Source organism: Protopterus annectens, chromosome 8.part0 (genome assembly GCF_019279795.1).
Source record: "Protopterus annectens isolate FY-2018-M chromosome 8.part0, PAN1.0, whole genome shotgun sequence".
Classification (NCBI taxonomy): Eukaryota; Metazoa; Chordata; order Ceratodontiformes; family Protopteridae; genus Protopterus; species Protopterus annectens.
Genome location: NC_056741.1, coordinates 1,651,466,489 through 1,651,481,831, shown reverse-complemented (window position 1 = coordinate 1,651,481,831; position 15,343 = coordinate 1,651,466,489).

Genomic DNA, 15,343 nt, shown 5'->3' with positions numbered 1-15,343 from the left:
GGGCGAGGGAGGTAATGTAGCTGGGAAAGACAAACATGACTAACAGGGAGTGAGGTAACAGAATGAGGGATGGGAAGCACATTAAGTAAGGAGACATCAGACAAACAGAGGGAAGACAATTGAAGAAAGGACTGTATAACATACAGAGGTGGGCATAAACAGCAAAAGGTGGGGAAAATCAGGGATAGGAGTTTGTGTTCATGGATGCAGTCTCTGCCAGCTTAGACCCAATGGTAATTACTTGTCACACTGGAAACAGCATCACTGAATCCTGCCTCAGAATATGGAATCAGTGCTGGGCAGGGATTCTACTCTTTCAGTCACCAAAGATGGTCTCCATGTGGCCCTTGTGGCCATCCATCCTCCTGTTTATTACATCCCCCACAAGCTCTGTCACCTCCTGATGTAACAAAAGTGTCACCTCCACTTTCATCACTACTGGCAGGACTGCTGCCACCCCCACCCCCATGCAGGGCTACTTGACACAGGTGGTGAAGTTAGTAGGCTATGAACCAGATGTGTTGAGTGCCCCTGCTGATGTTGCTACTGCTGTTACATTTTGGGGGACAATAGGCTGTGCTGTGGGATGGATGCATGTTGCTATGCTGCTGCATATAATAGTAAAATAATGAAAGAAACAAAGAAAATAAAATGAATGTATGAAAGAGAAAGGATAGTGACAAAGACTGGGCAATGATTAATCCTTTCTTAACTATGCTGATATTGATATGATAATGCATAACAAACTTTTAAAAACAGGATTTACACAGATATGCCATCAACCTGTTTGATTATTATATCATACGGGGGGGGGGGGGCTAACCCAAAAGTCATCCTCACATGCAGCCTGACAAAAGAGAATAATAACTGCATGAGCTATTTAAAGCACATCTGTGCTTAATGGCCAGTAATGTATGTGACCTTTGAAAACAAACCTTACATATACATGATAAACATGCTTATCACACAATAAATATGTCTGGCACAGCTGTTATGTTTGGTACAAATACTCCCTGCCTTCTATTGTGAAATGCTCAACTGACCACTACTTAAAGATATTACATGTATGGACCTTGCAGTGGTAGGTTGATATAAACAGGATGACAAATGTACTCTGCCATGACAATAGGACTGAACCCACAGCCATCATAACAACCTCAATGCATGTTAGATATAACATGATGAGCCTCTTGTCCACCTTTACAGGAGGAAGATCACAGAAATCCATTTCTAACATTGCACAGCCATACCACTACCCTTGAGCTGTCCAAAGACAGATAGATGTAGTACTACAAGTTATGCAGACTTAGTTTACTGGCTATAACTGCTACTATGCAAACAGAGACATGTTTCATGGCAGTATGTGTACTTATCCTGCTGCTCTGATCTGCTCCTGTGCATTTCCCTGTTCCTTTCAATCTATGAAAGGGATAGAGATATAACTAGACCATAAAGAGAAAATGGATGGTGGCATACAGTGTCAGGATATTCTTCCAGCTAAAAGATGGTATACCTACAGTATGGAAATGGTGACTGTGCCCTAACCTTAGCCTCCCATTGGTCAAGCTGGTCAGGTTTGTATTGACTTCAGTCACTGTAGTGGTGACAGTACTGTTCCCATGTGCATGGAAAACCAGTAGGACTGGTGACAGCCTAGGCCATACTACTCTAGGCTTCAGCCTTACACTGTGACCCGGTATACCTCTCCTGCAGAAGCCTACAACTGTAACTCTTACAGAGGATGTCCAGAAAAATATTGGACTCTCTCACACTGCCTGTGCGTTCTTAAAGGAGCACTACCTTCACCTTCAAAGATATGAGTAAAAACAGGAGAGAGGTGACACCCAAAACTTTTCCCACATGTCTGTGTATCCCCATACAATGATGTGCACTGGCTGTTAACTTATTTGTGCTATGGCTGGCAAAATAATAAAATAAAGGTACTTTATTATTACTATTATTATTACTATTACTATTATTATTATGCATCCACTGGCACTTTAAGGTGTGAAACATGACAGTTAGTTCTTCAACCCTCTATTTTCTACTGAGAATACATGAACAACAGTGACCATCTTCAGAAGGTTAATTTTTGGATGGACCACTATCTCCACCCTCACATAATTAACACGATTAGCTACATGTGAGTGCATGGAACCACCAGCAGGTGCTCCGATGCGTGCACAGCATCCTACAGAAATCTTCATGATCTTTATCAAGCTTGCTCGTCATGGAAATTGAACAATTCAAAAACAATAATGAGATGAGCTTAAATAATCATAATCATCATAAACAGAGGGGAGAGTCTACATGATGTGAGTGTGATGAGAAGCACAGATTCTCATCATGCTATGGAAAAAAACAATCCTGCATTTGCTCAAAAGTTGTTACTAAATAAGATATCTGCTTATATAAGGTAGGTGGTACTTTGTGCACGATAGTTTGTCCAATGGTAACTTTTTGTAAGGTGATATCTGTTTGTCAGTGCTTCTACATGTTCTGGCAAAAACTCTCTTAACAAGTGCATACAGAGTGCAATGAACACAGCAGCATGCAGGCTTGTTACAGTACGCTGTAGCAATAGTACTATGTCATACAGCATTGTACTGCTGTGTGCCTTACACATTTGGGATTAGTCACAACCTTTGGTCCACTTATATCATAATGCACGGGTCTATATTATAATCGTGAAACCTCACATACGCGAATACGGAAACGTCGACACATATTGAGCGAACTGCGAAAACACGGAACGTCCTGAACCGCGAAATTCAAAATTTAGAATCGGCATAGTTGGCCAACCCCACCGCCCACTACGTACTACCTACCCAAACAAAATAAATAATCAACATACATATACTTAACAAAACTCTACTTCTATCCCTAAACTAAAGCTTACATATATTACTATGTATGCACTTACCTTAACCCTTACCCTAACACTAAGGTCTGTAACTATTGTACACTTACCTTAAGGAGCTATACCAGAGAAGGGACAACTATGACGATTCGACATTTCGAATTTCACGCTTCAGGACGTTCGATGTTTTCACGGTTCACTCAATATGTGTCGATGATTCCGTATTCGCGCAACTGTGGTTTCACAGTTGTAATAGGCAACCATAATACACATGTGCTTGTTAAGATTCAGTTATGTACATGTATGTGTGTTTGTGTGTGTGTGTGTGTGTGTGTGTGTGTGTGTGTGTGTGTGTGTGTGTGTGGTGTGTGTGTGTGTGCGTGTGTGTGTGTGTGTGTGCGTGTGCGTGTGTGTGTGCGCGCTCAAGACACATACCAGCCTAAAATTTATGTAAAGATTGCTTGCATACACAAGTATATTAATGTTAGAACCAACTTAAGCATACTAAATGGCCTATTAGTATAACAGTGTTACGATTTTTAAGACCTATGTAGGACCACAGCTGGTAATTCCAATGTTATCCATATCAACAGAGCTATGCCTAAGAAACAGGCACAGAAAAAAAAAACTACTGCATTTGGTGGTGTTTGCACATTCATCTGCAAGCCCAAGATTATGGACGCTGAAAATTAGGCCATATTACAGGCCCTCCATTTCCAAGGTGGATGGCTCTTTGCAGTTCATTCTTCTGTCTAGCCCTTCTGTGAACAAGGTGGCATGAACTTGTCAGCAATTATAATGATGTGGCTGGACAGGATCATTTTTATGTGGCCTGCTGCTGGGTGACTGAAGTGATTTGTGCTGCCACCCACAGAGCAGGATCCCTAACATATGAACAGAGGATTGCAGGTGGTGTGCCATCTACTGAACCACCCATTATGGATATAGAGGTGTTTCTGGTCTGACTTAAATGTGGTACCACCACCACAGAGTTACACATTGGGGTGCTGGATGTCAGGGCAGAGCTGGATATGCTCCGCAGACTTTCAGCTGAAGATGTTCCAGTTATGTAGTCCTAGTATCAGTGTCTGTAGCCTGCTCATACTTCTTAGACCCATTACAGTTTATAATATCTGTCACATTTCAGGCATAAAGTCACATCAGGGATCCAAGTTCAACATCCATCTACACAAGATATGGGCAGGGTTACTGCAAAATATCATATTTGTGGAGTTGTAAGGATATCAGCAGCATGTGTAGTTGTGGCAATGAGTCTTACTTATCTTACAGGATATTTTTTGTTTCAATGTATTTACAGGTGAATATTTCTCCTGCACCAGTGCTGTGTTACTGCCCCTGTCTGATGTTAGAAGCTCTGTACCCTCTGATAATGATGGGGGGGGGGGATGAGTAGGCACAGTCAGGCAGTGCAGAGTGCATGTTGGATACAGGGAGTGTGACCACCACTTCCTCTCCTCAGAGTATGGACATAGTCTCTTCATATTCAAGACACACTACCATCTGAGAGTGGACAGACTGACTGGGGACAATATAGATTCAAGAAGTGCGGTTAACCCAATAGAGAATTGTCTGAATCTGTTTCTAGCATTCATGGAGAGGGGAGACCAAACAGTAAGGCTGGTAGTGGTATTTTCCAGATGTAAGATTACCACCATCCCCCTGAATTTGTTATGTCAATAGCTGCCATCCAACGCATATGCAGGACCATCATGGAGGCACAGGGTAGTACCAACATAGTCATAGCAGGGATAGTGAGGGTGGTTCAGGCTGCATATGGTGACCTACATGCCTGCATGACCTGTATGTGTAATTCATTGGGTAGACTGAATCATACACTGTTTTCTCTAGGTCATCAATCACAGGTGAGCAGCCATTCTTGTGGCCAGTCATCTGCTACATCCACAAATGTTATCTATCCTGGCCTTAGTAGGGCAAAATCCTGCTGCTACATTGCTAGCACTTGCAAATCAATATTAGTTTTGGATGTGTCTTCACCCTGGAGAGGGTGTCCGTGTTATCATGGTCATGCTGACACATCCACCAGTAAATATCCATCATGGTCAGGTAGCACATTGACATCTACTCTAGGTCATGATTCAGCAAGTGCAACTCCTGGTAGGGCATGCTTAGGAAGTTGAAACTTCTGACCAAGGTGCAGTGATGCACAATGTGTTGATGCTGGCTGTGGTACTAAAGATACACACATGCACACATCTCCACTGACCCCAGCCCTTCTAAACATTAACCACCACCCATTCCAGTTGTCAACCACCCACAAACACTTTTTTTTTGTTACTTCATTGCAACAGTCACACACGCCAGTGTGAAAGACACCCACTCCTGTACTCCCATTCCCTCCTGTTCAAATGATAATTGCTCCCTGTCGTTTGTATATTGTTGCTAGGGTTGCCTGTGTCTGATGCATAGTTTGGCCAGCTTATGATGCATGGACATTAACAGGTGGTATTTTTGTATATATTACTATTACTGTTGTGTATCTGCATAACTTTTGTATAATTATGTTGTAAAGATATGTACAAACTGCTGCCTCTTTGCTAGTGCCATAGCATACTGTATCCACCTCCATGTAGCATGGTGATCCCCTGCTGCTGGCTCCTTCTCTCATTGCATGCCTGTTGCAGATCCTACTTGCTGTGGTGCTTAGAAATGCTGTCCCTGCATCAGGCCATTCTGTTCTAACAGCTTCCTAACTATAATTTTATGTAACATAGCCACATGGTCAGAATTTTGGCACACACAGCAGGATAAAACTGCAATCCACCAAAAGATGCATCCAAACAGAGAAAACATGACTGCAGCAGCCAAAATATATGCTCTATAATGTTTCTGGTTTGTTATAGGGCAAAGGTGTACTTGTGGTCAATTTGAGTATGTGGAGCTCTAGCTGGTGTTGAGCCAGAGTTCCAGGGCATATCCAGCATCACATACAAGATGCTCCTGTGGGAAGTCACCCCTTGCAAACTATTCCTAAACATCATATTTTTGCCATATATATATATATATATATATGAGGAATGAAAACTGCCTGGGGGGCCTGCATGCACATTGAATGGCAGCTTGTGCATTACAGACTACCTGGGAGTTAATGGAGTGATACCCTTTGCGGTAAATGTACCTCAATCCCAGTTCATAAGAGAGGGAATTTATTTCAATGTGGATATAGGCTTCTGCCCTCAGTAGCTCAGGAAAAAGGGCTATAGCACAGAGGTCCTACATGATGTTATCTTCTCTCCTCTGGGGTACATGGGAACCATATAATCTCCCCCACATGCTGAAGAATGGCATGAAGAAATTCATTAAGTATTCTCAAGGCAGACACCTAAGATACCCTCACTGTGTCCCTGGTATGTTGCTGAATGGTCCTTGTAGCTATGATACAAAATGCCACATATACCTTTATCCACAGGGATAGGCACCCCATGAATCCCATGGGGCTGCAGATGAGGCTAACCCATGTCCACAATTTTTTTTCATGATATCCCTGACTAGATGGTAATAGTCAACTATGTTGTTGGCATGGTGCTTCTGGAAGTGAGAGTGGCTGCTACAAACACCTTTTGCAGATACTGACAATAACTGCAGCAACCAGTGACATCATACACTTCTTTACTCTGCATGAACATGAATATATGGTTATTTACAAATGTAAACTGGGTGCAGCATCACTGTGCAACATTTAAACAGCTCTGAATTTGAAGGCTTGTAAGGGCTCTTGAGCCATTAGCCTAGTAATCTCTTTTGAACCTATGAATCACTCCACCATGTTGTTTTGCCATATTATCATATGCAGTGCTTCATTACGGGGTCACTATAATTTAACATAGATGACCATATTATTTCAGCTAGATACTTCACGTTGCTGGGTTTTCTGAATCTTACATACCTTGCTTGTCACCACTCGTAGTAAAAGTTCACTAAAAATGTTGCAGCAAATCTAGCCCATTGTTTCAGTAAAGGCTTTTATAAGACAACAGGCACTGTGCTGAGGGCCCTAATCTCTGCTTCTCCCCTACTGGCCATTCCATATTGATGCTACAGACACATCAAGATCAACTTCAACTGCTCCCAAACCTTACGGTCACAACAAACTTTGCTTTCATATTGTCTCCCTCATTCTCCTTACTCCTATGTCACAGTATCTCATCTCATGGCATATGTCTAGATTAATAAATAGCAATAACTGAGGCAGCCACACTTATCAGCTGAATGTGCCCCCCAAAGATTTTTTTTATCATCAGTGCTGCTTTATAATAAAGGAAATCACACTGCAACAATTTGTTTTTAATTTACCTGATGTCTGATGCGATTCAACTGATTTTATTAAAAGCCACTCTACCGTAGGTAGGTGATACCTGCTCAACTCACCTTCAATAACACTTGGGCTCACTTCATTCCTCTACCCTAACTCCCAGTATCTCCCATCTCACTCTTCTCTACATTCACACACACACACACACACACACACACACACACACACACACACACACACACACACACACACACACACACACACTCACACACACACACACACACACACACACACACACACACACACACACACACACACACACACACACACACACACACACAACTTCTCCCATATCTATCACATCCAGTACTGTTTCATATCCTTCAAATACTTCACTTCCTCCAGCTGTTCACTAGTGAAAAGCCTAACTTGTATTTATCACAACCAGTACCATTACATACTCTTTATGAGTAGGTGGAGGACGAGAGGTATTTAATCTTCATACTAAACCCTCCTTTCATCAGAGTTTAGTTTCCTTCAGCTTCTTCACTCCCTCTACCTCTTCACTACCCCTATACCTAACCTGCATCTAAACCCATTGATCTATCTCCTCCTATAAATCCTACAAAAATCCCTTACCATCTCAGTATGGTACAATTCCTATTCTACTCCTAATCTCTATCCACTAAAACACAAGATCATAACCTCTTCTCAGTAGTCTGTATTCCACCCAGCTTTAACAGCCTCTCATGCTCCATCTCTCATTACTCTACCAGCCCAGCCTCTACACCCAAATTCACAACTTTCTAAATCTGCTAAGCTCTGCTCCATCTTGCTCGCTGTTATTTTTCTTCTACTATCTCATCTGTCCATATACCACAACTCTTTACATAACAGTTCTGTCACTCATTTCAGCATGACCGGTTCTCACCCACAGGACTTATTCTCTTATTCAAACCACACCCTTCCCAGCATCACCTCTCAACCTTTTACCAGAATCATACATTTTTCTACATAAAACCTATTACAGCTATAACAAGCCAATTCTTCTGAAACTTGGTATTAAACATAAATCCAAGCAAATAAATCCAATCCATTTTCTACCTACCTCATATTCCCTAACACTTTCTGGTGATATACACCCTGATTCTGGTTCCTATCCATACCCCCATCCCAATAATCTTGCAACACGCTCCCTGACAATAACCTTAGCCCTCATGCTGTTCATTCAGCACATGAACTTCCAAAGCATACGTAATAAAGTACCCAAACTGCATGCATGGCTCGCCCCCACTACCCTGATATTTTAGTGTTAATAGAAACCTACCTACAACATAAAATCAAGAGTGAAGAACTACTTCATCCATGGTATAATACCCCAAGACTAGACAGAACACAGACAAAAGTGAGTGATAGACATTTATACAAAGACCATAGCATGCTAATGCTGTTTCAGTTTAAGCCACTCACTTTCAACAACACTTAAGTTTGCCCACCTAAAAATCAGTAAACACAAGAATGTCTGTTTGGTAGCTATAGACATTCCACCAGGAAATAATTGTGCCATGACAGAGAACATTTTATCATGGCTATTCTCCAATATTATACAACAAACAATTGTTTTAGGAGATCTAAATACAATTTGGTAACCCATCTGTTCCATCCATCCCACCCATTATTAATCTATACAATTTCACACAGATTATCATTGCCTGCACAAGATAGAACAAATCCAAGAATGGCAGTTCTCTTCTGTACTGGGCCCTCACATCTGAGCTTAGCAAGATCATTTCTGGGACCCTCCTCACTTCTATTAATGATCACCTTTCAGTCTTAACAATAACACAATCAAGCCACACTCCAAAATCTCACCACTAGAACACAATTCATAATGTATCACATTTAGGAAGCTGCTTCTGTTGATTCTCTAAAGCTCTGTAATTGGCATCTATTAAAAACAATTCTCTTGGATAGCATGGACACATATTTGAATGTTGTTTGTCTTTTCCCCGTTAGGGGTCACCACAGCGGAACTCTGGTCCACTAATGACTGGCAGTAGATTTTTTATGGTGCCGAGTTACCAGCCTGATGCCCAACCTTCAGCGAAGGCACGCCCATTCACGCATGTCTTTCGGAGGCCACTCGACCGTGGGGAGGGCATGCAGATTCCACACAGAAGGCACTCCAGCCGTGAATCGAACAGGAGAACCTCTTGCTGTGAGGCAAGAATGCTACCGTTGTACCACCGCACCTTCATGGACACATATTTCAATGACACATGTAAATCAAGTTGTCTCTTCCAAACACACATGTCTAGCCATTTTCTACCTTTTTTCCTCCTGTACAGCTTTGCACTATATTCATTCATCTTCGCACCCCTCCCTAACAGTACCTATCTATTCTACTTTGTATCCTCTTTTTTCTCCAAATAAACCCTCACTTCTTACTATTTTGCCTACATTCTCAATCTCTAGGCTTTTACCCCCCCCATCACACACACACACACACACACACACACACACACACACACACACACACACACACACACACACACACACACTCTCTTTACATTCCAGAACTGATACCAGGACAACCTAAATCTCTTCCTTAATAGAAAATCTGTTTTTCCTACCTTCCCTTTATCAGTTTTCAGATGACACCACCACCACTATATATCCTTCTATCCTGCTACTTCTTTTTCCTTCTTGATCCCTACTTTCCCACGACCTGCCAAATGTAACAAACAGGTCTGTTTACTTAATCATGCTGCTACATAGCTTATCATCTAGTTTTCTCCTCCTACTGGGCCATCTCTCAGCCTATCATGACCCTATAATAGCACTCAACATCTCTCCAACTCTGTCCCAACCACCTATTCCTACCTTCCCCCTAAACTGGCCACACATTGCACCAAACTTATTTAATGATGCCCTTCACCTTTACTCCAGATTTAGACTGATTAACTAGCTCAAACCAAAACAAAATTAAGTGTGGAAAAAATACTCTGCAAAAAACAAGTATCAATAATTCCCCAATATACTAAAATCCTTTCAGGAGGAGACATTCACCCTAATCCTGGACCCACCTATTACAATGGACATCAAGATAATTCTGTTTAACATGCTGCTCTAACCCTACTACAGTTAACCCCCCACCCCAGTAATCTAACTTTTGCTGCCACAAATAGTAGAAGAATAAGAAATACAGCTGCTGAACTACATGCCTGGATTACCCAACATAAGCCCACTGTAACTGCAACTTGACTTAAAAACTATGTAATAACAACTCACAGCTATAATATCATCTGTATTGACCATATAAAGGGGAAGGGTAGTGGTATTGCTTTAATATTTCCCAACAACTAACATCTCCTCATACAGAAAACCAATACAAAAATTCAGTTCTGCAGAGCTTGTTACTTTCCTGAAAATCAACAATTTATTTATTTAACATTTGTTGACAAGGAAAGTCCAACTAGGACAGAGTTTTTTCAGCCAAGGCGCAGGGAGAAATGCTCTTGACACGTCTTTGGAATGTGGGAGGAAACTGAAGCACCTGAAGGAAACCCACACAAATGCAGAGAAGACATGTAGACTCCGCACAGAAGGCACCCCAGCTGAGAATTGAACCTGAGAAACTCTTGCTGAGAGGCAACAACATTAACTGCTGCACCACCATGCCACCAGATTGTAAACAATTATGTATTACTGTTTTCTACAACCCTCCTGGCGACAATACAGTTATACTGGAAGATATCCTACACTGGATAGTTATGAGACCTGTGATGATTACATGTTCAGTGATAACACCAGTATTATACACTGTGTAACTGTGACAATAAAGACAAGCCTGGAAGATATAACGATTGTTGGAGTGTATAGACCACCAAGTCAAGTGCTGATGATCTAGAGGTCTTCATACATTTCTTGCATGAAACACAAGAGGGAAGAATAATAGTGGCTGGGGAACTTAAATTTATCAGAAACAGACTAGAATAATATTGATTCAACAACATTAGTAAGGAAATTATTCACAATGTAATTTCAGGAACAATTGCTTCAGATTGTAAATAAAACTACCAGACAACAGAACATACTAGACATTGTGTTCCTAAAGAAATTACTGTTATTTCCTGTCAAGCTTTACCACCGTTGATGTGCAGCAATAATGGGATTATAAAGGTTAATTTATTGCTAGATAATTCTGCCAAATTGAAATCTAAACCAATGCACAGAAGATTAATAGCAGATTATACAGAAGAAAAACTAAAAACAAACTAAACTGTAAAACTAATTGGAGTGACGCATACAGTGGAAGAACCGCAGAAGGAATGGGGAAAGTTTTGAAAGAGAAATTGTTTAAGTGCAAAAAATCCAAAAATGTTTAATATCAAGATCTAGGTACACAATGTCAGAAGGATATATTTCCATAAGAATGAGATTAAGGTGAGACACAAAAAATATAAGAAATGGAAAATAGGTTAAACTACAACTTTGAAAACTAAGATAAATAAGATGGACAAACAAATTAAGTGTAGTGCGAGATAAGATCAAGAAAAATATGGAGAAAATTTATGCAAAGATACTGAGCATATTGGGGGTGACACAGTAGAACAGTGGATGGCATTGTCACCTCACAGCAACAGCTTCAAAGATTTGATTCTTGTCTGGAGTGCCTCCTGTGTGGAGTCTGCATGTCTTCCCTGTATTTACATGGGTTTCCTCCAGATGCTCTGGTTTTCTCACATATTCCAAAGACATATGGTAGGTGAATTGGACACTATATTAGCTATAGGCATAAGTCTGCATGCAAGTGTGTGGTGTGTAAGAAATACCATGGTAGGGCTAGCCATCTGGTGGTGTAAACCTTGGCTCTAGATGATTTTCTCTGTTGAAGTGACACTCCAATCCTATGTGCAAAAACAGGGCATAAATGGGTTGTGGATGGATAGATTGAGCATATTAGGAAACCATTTTATAGATACATAAGATGTGGAAGAAGTAAAGACATACACATTGATAAGCTATATGTAGATTCCAAAATTTATTCTCAGATACAGATTATAGATATATTTACAAAATCTTGTGCAAAACAGTTTGATTCCACAAAGTGGGTAGTAAGTTGTCCTAGTGATATCCAGGCAATCTCAAGTACTGAAATCAAATTAGATTGTATTGAAGAATGATGCAAACTGGAGCCAAACAAAGCACATGGAGGAGATGGAATTAATAATAATAACCTAAGAACACTTCAGCAAGAATGTACATTACCATTTTATCTATTATTTACTAGGTCATATAAATGCGGGGAGATTCCTTAAGACTGGAGACATGCAGTTACTAAAACTGTCTTTAAGGGAAAGGGGAGTAGGACAAACACAGAGTCACACAGACCCTTAAGTATACTTTCACAGTGTGAAAAATTAATGGGAGAAGGTAATATTGGATAAGCTATTGTCAGAGTTGGAAAGGTTGGGACTTGAAACCATATATTAACATGCGTGTGTTAAAAATAGATCTCTTGCCACCTGTAACAAGGTATTCTAAACTATATAACAGCAGCTATGAATGAAAAGTTGTGCTATGATGTAATTCAAAAAGATTTAACTTCAGTATTTGATAGTGTCATACACAAAACATGGATCAATAAATTAGAATGACCAGGTATCAATGTACTCCTGATAAGATGAACAGCTACATGGCTTACAAATAGGATAACAAGTATCATAGAGGAATCAGACAGGTGAAATTCCAGAGGGCTTTGTCCTAGGCCAATACTTGTTTAGATTGTATTTTTCATATCTATATTTTTCATCTGAGATGTTCTACATTCTGTATGCAGATGACCCGAAATTGGGTAAACTGATCACATGTTACAGATAGGGCAAGTCTGCAAAAGAATTTCACTAAATTCACAATTTGGACACAGGAGTATAATATTCTGATAAATGCATCAAAAACTAAACATATGACATTTGGGAGACAGACTGAAAGGTGATATTTAATGCAGTACATGGTAAGTTAAATTGTAGATTCATTTAAGGACCTGGGTATATGGGTAGATCCACCTTTGAGTTTTTCTAATTATACCAATCAATTGATTCATGATAGTTATAGAACCATAGGTTGCATAAAAGGTTTATAAAGTCGAGGAAATCAGAAATGAAGTCATTGTTTGTTACTTACATTAGACCCAAACCTGAATATGGAATAACAATATAGAAACATTATAAGAAGCATGAGTAAACTGGAAAAAGAGTACAGTGGGAATATACCAAGGACATCCATGGATGTTACATTTTAAGTTATTATGAAATACTGAAATATCTGAACTTGTACAGTGTCTCATACTGATATTTAAGAGGATAGCTTCTTCAAGCATGTAGGGCATTTAGACAACTACCTCTGGGAATGTTTGAGATTGCCAAAAAGTTGTAGACAATCATCAGGTAATCTATGTAGAATATTATATAGAAATGAGAAGTGTAGTAATTGGTTATCTAAAAAACACAACTGATGCATGGAATAGATTATCCAATTACATTAAATCAAGCACAGTTTAGATATTTTTATGAATAGCCTGGACACTTACTATGGCAACAACTGTTTTGGTATATTGGCAGGCTGGAATGGTATTAATGCCCATGCTTGAAATATTTGTATGTACATACATATGTATTACATATCCATAACAATTCTGCAAGAAAAAATACCACTGGGTAATGCCAATGTCAGTTTGTTGGACATAAACTCTAAGTACCCTACATTTAGCATGAACTTGTATGGCTTCACACAGCTGATAGCACCAGACATTATAGCAAGATATCAAATTCCGTGTTATACTGGATCCTAGTATTAGACCCTAGCAAATACAGAGGTACAGTGTCAGACTCTCTTAGTGATCATCTCCCAACCTACACAACCAGATATTTCACGCATCCACTTAAAAAGCATGTTTATAAAACATGCAACCTTTCCACGGTTAACCCAGAAATGTTCATTACTGCCCTACCCTCTATTAAATGGAACTTTTTAAAAATCCTCCCTTTAGATGATGACATAAATTAATTCAGTGCAACTTTCTTAAATATACTAAACAACTTTGTGCCTCCTAGGAGGGAGAGACTAACAATAAAATAATGCCATTTGGCAATATACAAATAGTAGAATGTTAATGCAGGATAGAGAAAAAGAATGGCAAACATATAAAACACCTCAACATCGTGAAAACTTCAGAATGCTTCACAATCATACTAAAAAGCAAATTAATGAAGACAAAAACTATACTATAATACCTTTTAGAATAATAGTAAGCACAATCATAAACAAATGTGGATAGCCATTGAAGAAATCTTGTATCCTGGCCAACAATTCAAACTCCTCTCCCAATAACTTAGCACTCAAAACTGTAACACAATTCAACTCTCATTTCATAGATAGTATAGCTTCTAACCAATAATTCTCCAGTATCTAATCCTAATCCTGCCCAGCAGCCACATATCACTGTATCACCTTTTACCTTCAAACCTGTGCCCGCATTCTGTATAAAACTACTCAAACTCAAACGACGCTATACCTCAGCTGATAACCTTCCAAGTGAGTACCTTAAATCAGAAGCCAATAGCATAGTCTATCCTGTCGCAATCATAATAAATAGGTCAATCTGGGAATCCCACAGCCTCACTCTCTGGAAAAAGTCACACATTATCCTTCTGTACAAAGAAGGAAATTCAATAGACATTACTAACTTTAGACCTAGAGCAACCTTATCCCCTCTCTTCAAAATACTTGTAAAAATGTATTCAAAAACAATTGCTAAACTATCTCCTGCATAAAGAACTCATATCTCCCACATGACATGGCTTCGGTCCTTCCTTTAACACTGCACTTCTAACCTATTTAGATACTGTCAATAAAGCTAGAGATAATGGCAAAATAGTCTTCTCCTTATTTCTAGACTTGTCTAAAGCCTTCAACACAAGTTTGTCACAGCAAACTTCTATTTCAGTTATCCTGATTAGATCTCTCTTAGCTCACTCTTCTATGGTTCAAAATCGACCTGTCTAATAGGTATCAGTCAGTACAATGGCACTCCACCCTCTCTCCAGTCACCACCGGTGTACATAAGGCTCTATTCTTGGGTCCTTCCTCTAACATTCTTATCAACACCCTCCACACAGCCACACAACAGG